This window comes from Lepidothrix coronata, unplaced genomic scaffold (assembly GCF_001604755.1).
Source record: "Lepidothrix coronata isolate B3197 unplaced genomic scaffold, Lepidothrix_coronata-1.0 Scaffold164, whole genome shotgun sequence".
Taxonomy (NCBI): domain Eukaryota; kingdom Metazoa; phylum Chordata; class Aves; order Passeriformes; family Pipridae; genus Lepidothrix; species Lepidothrix coronata.
This window is the reverse complement of record NW_016690344.1, coordinates 531,134-539,266: the sequence shown is the minus strand read 5'-3', so window position 1 is coordinate 539,266 and position 8,133 is coordinate 531,134. Positions and strand designations below refer to the sequence as shown.

Sequence of the window (8,133 nt, the reverse complement as noted above, 5' to 3'; positions counted from 1 at the left end):
AGGTTTCCTTGTCCATTCCCTTCCCTAAAATGTATAAATTGTTTTCAGCAGTAGAAATCACAGACTCATTTGTCAGTAATACAGCACAAATTTCCTTCACCCCTTTCCTATAAAGAAAATACCAGAACTTCTACCATACAATTGGGAGCTTATAATAGAATGCTATTAACACAACACTAAATTCAAGGTGTTTCAGAGAAGTACATCATTATGTCTGTCGCTTATTTGTGGCACATGTACAGTTCCGGTTCAAATTTCCCTGGAGCTGGAAGAGAGATCTGCACAAAATGCCATGATAAATTTTAGGATGAATACTAATATGCAGTAGTCTAAAACCAAAAAACCATGACTTCCAATCAATGCTTGACATGTGTCCAGTTTTCTGAAACTCCAATGAAAGGTGAGGCTAATTATTCATTACACAATCTGGTCATATTTATTTGCATCCACACATTTGAAAATCCAAGTTTACATTTTTAAAGCTAAATAAAGTTGCCTTGTGACACTCATATTGTATCTATTACATATTTCACTTCAAAACCTCATCTCTCCTAAAGCCTCTTCAGTGTGCTTGAAGTAGCACAGCAAAAGAAAAGGAATTTTCAGTTTAACTAGAGCACTGACATTCTGTTACACAATTCCATCTTGTCTATTTACCAGCTCTTAAAAAACAGAAGACACTAAACAAAACAAAACAAAAAAATAATGCTGAATGCATCCAGCCAACAGTGCCATAGGTGTCTGAATGCATCGGTAGCTTCCCTCTCACTCATCAGTGTAATTGTTGTCATGTTATTCCATTTTTTGATTAGGCTGGTCCGCCAAGCTCCCAGCTTTTCCTGGCCAAACGTTCTTCTGCTGGTTGTCATGGTGACTGCATTGTTAGTGGGGAGAAAGGCTCTGTTGTCTGCCATTGTTCTGTTGTGCTTTAGGTAATGCACGAGGCATCACAAGTGAAGTGGATGGACCTTTTTTGCTCGGCATCATTGCCGAGTATTGAAAATCTCACATAAAAAAGGAGCAAATAGGCCCTGACCAAAGAAATAACCAAGTTCTTTTTTTTTCCTTCTTTATTTTTTTTAAAAAAAGAAAGCACACATTACTATAAAGAGGTAAAACAGCACTGGCGGTTAACTGAATAATCAAAGAAAATGCTATAGAAATTATATTTATTAGAAGAACAATTGCCATGATTTGGATGTTACTATACAAGGGTAACCATCTGGCAATTTAGCTTGAATATAGTTTTTAAATATTCATTTCTCCAGCTTGAAATGTCATTTAACCTCAGATTCTATTTAGTTTAAAACACTACACTGTAGGAGTTGAATGCAATTATTTTGTTTCTAAAATTTAATCTGGGAATGGCGAGCTTTGAAGTAAGCTACCACAGTTTATTACATTTTATACCATCATCACAGTATGTAATCACTGGTTTTCTTTTTTTTCCCCCATAAAATGAGGTTTTACTCTAATATTAATTCAATTGTCTGAAAAAAAAATTAAAACAACAGGCACTATTCACAGGTCTGACTTTGACATTCAGATAATTTCTTTAAAAGCCATCTCAGAAAAATTAGGGGAGAAACCCTGAGAAAGTTCTTCAAAAAGCCTTAGCTTACTTAAATGGATTTCCAGACAGAATATTGGCTTTAAACTGTAATTAATTAACACTTTTCCAACAGCAACTTACACATTAAATATTGAAAGTGAACCAAATGTAAATCCCAACTGCCTTAAAAAAATAGCATATGGTTTGAGAATCTAATTTTCAGCCCATGCTCAAATTTATCTGCTGATCCCAGTAAGGGAAACAAGGAGGGTACCAATATTTCTCTCCCATCATTCCAGGGAGAAAAACCACCTTTCAGAAGAACCTGTCACTGGATGTCACCAAAGTTCCATGAATTTGCAGGCAAAACAGCACTATTTTATCAATAAAACTCAAGAGTCTTAAAAAAGGTAAGCAAAAATGAGTATTACAGGTAACCCAGCTTTCCTATAAAGCTGGCAAGGCCAGAACGTGCACTGTGGTTGCCACTGAGGTTCACATGCTGTGGCTTTCAGCTGCCCAATATCTCACACACCTGGAGAGAGGAGAGGTTTACAACTGCTAGCACAGGCAGTCGAAAAAGTGCACAGAGTGGCTTAATTCGGGTTGTAATACATGTTGACATATATTTCCCCCCTTTAAGCCTGTAAAATGAGAATGACATTTTCTATTTTCTTCTTTATTTAGTGAGGTTTTTTTCTAGACTGTTTATTGAACCCAGCAGACTGGGACTTTCCCATACCCCATGTGCCTCCTGCACTCAGGACTGCTGGTGGTACACACAACACCTGAAAGAAGTTTTTGCTTCTCAGGTGCTCAGTTCCTCCATGTGTCAGATTGGGAATCTAAAAAGAAACGGTAGGAGGTGCAGATTTCCTTGCAGGGGAATCTATACAAACACGTAATCCTAGGAGTAGCTCTTTGAATAATGTCAGGATAATTTAGGTGAAGAAGAAAAAAATTTGCCATGAATATAAAACTTTTTAATAGATAGCTATTATGTGTAACAGAAAAATGGGTTGTCCTTTGGGAAAAAAAATGTTATAGCATGAAGTTTGTGTTTTTAAACCTTGAGATTGGGGATTTCACAATAACAAAATCACTTGGGCATCTTGGGCATGACTTCCCACGGGTATTACCTCCACAAATCCCTTGTCATTTCTGGTTTTCTCGGAAATTACTTTTGAAAGCTAGAGAAATTGGTAGCCTTTATATAATTTGCCAAAGAACATTGAAGTACAGTGACTCTCTTACTTAGAGTTTGCCTTGGACTCCAGCTGGCCCTGCATTTCACAAGCACTTGCTGAACACAGCAGCAATCCTGCCTTTCTGTGCTCCTCTACTCTGAGGTGTTCTGGGCATATGCCCAGCATCTCCAAGAATGTGCATGCAAGCACCTCTGAGACTGGGTAGTAAAACAGGATTTATCAAGCTCACATACATGGACACGGATTATTTACTCACAAAGCAGAGGCAGGTCTGCACACAGCCTCGTGTCAACTACTGCCAGCCTCATCTATGGCAGAGGTATAATTCATGCTAAATTCCTAATTCTCTTTTAATTCTATGAAATTACTATATAGCCCAGTTCATTTTACCCTTATTAAATTCAGGAGAGCTTTTCCATAAGGGATAGCTTCAGAAACACTAATATAGGACAATTGCTGTTTTTTGGAGAGCTCTATTGCAAGTGTATTGCCTTCTCAGCTGGAAAGGATGATTACTGATGTCTGAAAAAGGTACTTACAGCTTAGTACACAGTAAACATGTATTCTGTTTTTCTTTTGCTCTGTTAAACAATATAATACATAGCAAAAATCTACAGAAAAAGCAATCAAAACAGACACACTTTAATAAGAATCCCAATGCTTCTTAATTTGTCCTTAATTCTTCCCGTCAGCATTTCCACTCGCATTCATCACTGAATATTCATTCCTGCTTCTGTCTTTGGGTTGCATGTGGCAGCAGCCCAGCTATGCAGGTATTTCGGTGAAGGGGGTGACAAGACATCCCTCCCCCCATTCCTGCTGCATCGCAGGAGGATCCCCAGCACTCGTCTGGTTTGGGACGGCTGAGCTCCCCACCAACCCCTTTCTCCTGCCTGATGCGCTGAGAGCTCCCCCTCCTGTTACAGCCAATATTAACTGCAGTCGACAGATTAATATTATTACCTCATTTTAATTAATTCCTCTCCTCAATTCAAAAAAGCACATCTGGTGCTTTTCAGAGCCAGACAAAGCTTTTTTCCTCCCATCCTCTCCTGAACATCAATTAATAACTTGGCAACAAAAAGAAAAGCAGCGTTTGTTCTCCGTACCTAACAGTCACAAGTGACAGAGAGAAAGAAAGGGGACTTGCTCCAGACAGAGGTCAACAAAAATAACAGAACTGCCAAATCTGTGTTTCCGTAACTCAGCAGAGTTAGGTCTGAGCACAGTGACACAGCTATTCTGGCTGTGCAGTTTCCAGGCCAGAGTTGTTTCACTTCTCTGTAACTTGAAGTGCAGGACAAATGATGTGTAACTTGCCCCACCAATTCAGGCAGGTGGTTAACCATTGTCTGCCATGCAGCTACTCAAGCCCAAAAGGTGATTTCAGACCTTACTGACAACATTTCAACTCTCAAACCCACAATTCAACTTCTAAATAGAAGTGACTCCCCTTCCAGAATTTCTCAAACCTCTAAAATCTCCTAATACAAGCAGAAGACACACATGAGCCCCTAGTCCTACATGGCTCTGTGCCTTGCAAAAACAATACAGAGACCAGTGGCACTGAAGACAGTGAGGATGAAAAACACTTGACAGTTCTCCAGAGCAGGTGGAGTTCTCTTTGACTAGAGAGATTAAAATAAAGTTCAAAGGAAATTTTATTCTAAAAGAAAAAAAAAATGAAGAGGGAGGTTGGTACAAAAGGACAAGAGTTTGTTACAACCATTTGTGCAACACTGAGATGCAGGACTAAACTCTGAGTCACTGGCCCATAGTCTCCCATAAGGCCAGATCTACAGGCCAGGAATGGGCATGGTTGAGCACAGGATGTGCCCATCTGGGTGGCAGGATGGGTTGACCAGCATGGGCCATGCACTGAGCTGAGAGCCACTGGTGCTCTGTAGGCAGAAGGTGTGGTGGCCATCAAAGCCTGCTCACCTCAAAGCCACCCTTGGACACACATTCAAACAAGGCTCAATATTTGACATTGAATTTTGTGCTGGAGTGCTTCCTGTTTTCCAACCTGACCTTAAGAAATTTACTGATGCCAGAAAAAATACATTAAACTTCTCAGGATGATAAACATTCATGACAAATGAGGAGAAATTTCACTGAGTCAAAACCAAATGTAAGATAGAAATTAAAGAAACAATTTATTAGTTTTTTAAAAGGGAACTGGTGTCATATTGTTCTGTTGTTTTCTACTCGCAGCTCCGGGACGTCAGCTCTTCAGCTCTCATTGGAGAGACAGGCTTTGAAGTTACTGTCCAAGCTGGCTTTCTTCTTTTAAACTCAACATTATTGCAAACTCAGTAGATGAGGCTTGTGACTTGCTTGGGAGCTTGTCTTTCCCTTAGAATTTCCTTTTGTTGATGCCTTTATTCCAGCTTTGTAGCAGCTGCTTTTTTCCTTTCTGCCTCTATTTTATTTTGTTTCTTTTTCCCACCCTCCCACCCCTGAAGAAATTTGGTTTGGATCCCTCTCATGTGATTTCAGTCCCAATTCAAAACTGAGTTCTTCTTGGGAACCCATTTTTTTAATGTCCAAATACTTTGTGGTTACTATTTAATGTATTAGTACCTGAACATTTCTATAAAAAATTAAAAATCAAAATAGGCATGAGAACAACATGAAAACTGTATTTATGCATATTTTATATCAAACACAAACATACATTTTTACATCAGATGGGAAAATGTCTTCTCACAGGTTTGACTTTTACTAGACATGAGGTGAATTTCATTACAACTAAACCAGATCCAGAAAAAAATGGGGAAGGGAAACTAGGTAGCTGTTGATAAACACAGATTAAAAAAATGCAAAATATAATTCAACTGTACCACAATGCGAGATTCAGCATATTAGCAGTATGCCTACTCTTAAAACTTCCTTCAAAATTTCTACTTTATTTTTATTATAGAATTTACTGTCACACAGAACAATATAGGGAAAAGACTGTGTTAGCTAATCTGCTGTAATCCTTTCAAATCTTTGAAAGAACAACAAATGCTTGATAAGCAGGGTCAGGCTGGGTCAGGATTTCGATGGGAGACATATAAGGAATGCCTAGGTGCTTCAGAAAGGGGATGTGGGTGATTTAGCAAGCTGGCTAAATCAGCAAGCTTGCTCTCCCCTCCACTTCAGTAAGGAGTAAAGGGAGCAGACCATGTGATGCCGGCAGGGTAACCTTTCAGGAGACATACATGTAATGCAAGAAATTCCATTCAAGGTGTTTTTTTATCCTTTTATCTGGTGGTGGCTTTAACTGACATCAGTTAAGGTAAGTACATTTTGCCTTATTGACTGATGGATAACCTGTTTCCCACATCCAGTCCTAAAATTTGCAGGGTGTTGTCAGATGCCGTTAAGCCATGCCATAAACCATGCTATTCACCCATTGTCTCAAGCCACTTCTCTTCTACGGACTTTGTATATATTAAAAATGTATTTCTGCAAAGTACTTATAAACTGCAGGAATGCCAGCTGCACCCACTATAACTATCACCTGTATCAATTCTAGCATTGGTTTTAACAACTGATTATATATATAAACACCAAAAAATGGATCATATGAAATATCAGTAAATATTTTTAATTAACTCCCCACAAAGTTCTCATCTGAACCAGAAAAATCAAGAATGTAAAATTATTTTGGAGGTACATACCTTGCCCTTCTGAAGTATTACACAGGCTGTGCTGGCAAAAACAACCTCTCTCCAAGAACATATTTTAATGAAAAGTCGGTATTTGTGGCTTACCGAAAGAAATACAGCAGTTTCAATGAAAAGAGTGCAAACCTCTCTCTCAGACCTCATTTTATGCTTTTTTTGTTTCCACTGAGCATATTTTAAGACTAATCAGCCCTATAAAAGGTACCACTGTTAATTTACTGTTTATCTTCGTCTTCACTGCAGCTGCTTAGTAGATAAAGAGCAAACAAAACCAGAATTAAGGTCATTCCATTTAAATCCTTCAGAATGGAAGACAAGGACTAAATTATTGCTGAGAATTACATGAAGGAAAGCCCAGGATAAGATGCGTATTGTTTATTATTTGCCAGACCCATAGTGGTACTGCATTTACATATTTGTGAAGGGATTACATTAACGTTTTATGAGATTAATTGGTAGCATGGGGAGATTCTCTGATGTAGTGTCCACACAACTTAAAATTATGCTCCTCTGCTTTCACAGACAGTATGCAGTACATAGGGGTTGTGAGAAATAACCCAAACCTCCCAGCTACCCAGCTGTAATGCATGAAAAAAAATGGTATTTTTTCACATAAATGAAATGTAAAGAACATTATTACATTTCATCACACAGCACAGGTCTGAATCCCACGGGATCATTAAGGTAAAGGTCTTAATGGATGATACTGTTTTCCTTCACAGGACACTTTAAACTTCTACTTTCACATTTTTAGGCAAAAGGAGCAATAGCACAAAAGATCGCTTTTATGTTAATTGTAGGAAATCATTTTAAAGTAGTCAAATATGAGTAGAAAATGAGTGGTCAAATGAGTAGAAAATCTTTTGGACTTCAAAAATCCACAATCCACAATCTTCAAATTAGGAAATATTCCCTGGGAACTACTCTATAAATAAAACATAGTAGGGCTTAGTGTAATCTTTAGTATGAGAACATTCTTTCTTTAGAGCTAACAGTAATACCACTTCAAGAAGGAAATGCTGTGTGAAGAGAGGATCTTGCAGCTCTCTCCCACTTTAAAATCAAGTACATAGGCTCCAGAGTAACTGCAGCCCCCAGGAGCCTGATGGCTACAAGGTATGAGTCAGCTCGACCACTCCGACCTCTTAAGTGGAGGAGAGGTATGTCCCGGTTTAGTACCCTGTGCTGGCTCAGGCTTCCCACACTCGGCCTCTGTGAAGCTCACTCGACACTGAGGCTGGACAGAAATCAAATATTGGCATTAGGTATCCACAAAGAAAACAAAAAGGGGGGGGCATTTCAGGTGGTTGAAAAGGACCTCTGCCCATGCCTGATGCAGGTGGGCAGTGAGATGCTCACAGTGTTGTGATCTGAGCTAGGGAATGCTGTGTGCTCTATTGAGAAGACTAACCACTCACACCAACACAAAGTTTGTAACCTTTTTCCAAGCAACAATTTTGATAGGAGATAAGTCTCAAACACCAAATCACTGCAGATTTACAGACAACCTCAAAATAATCCTTCTTTCCCCTATGTCCTCCTCCCTCCTCTTTCCTTTCTTACCCCTCACTATACACAAGATTTTTTTGCCCATCCTATTTCATTTAGTCTCACAAACTTCCTTCACCCTGCCTGATTTCACCCTTACAAGCTGAGTAGGAAGCAAAGAGCCTTTAACCATAGCAATGCATTGCCTGCT

The 8,133-nt window shown here is 39.0% G+C and overlaps 1 long non-coding RNA gene across 1 annotated transcript; it reads left to right on the top strand.

Annotated features, from left to right (window-relative positions):
• Positions 1 to 940: 940 nt before the first annotated feature.
• On the top strand, positions 941 to 5,081 carry LOC108504456. The gene is made up of 3 exons (XR_001877115.1): positions 941 to 1,112; positions 1,852 to 1,962; positions 4,975 to 5,081. It is a non-coding gene; the product is annotated as an uncharacterized LOC108504456 (long non-coding RNA).
• The last annotated feature ends 3,052 nt before the right edge of the window (positions 5,082 to 8,133 follow it).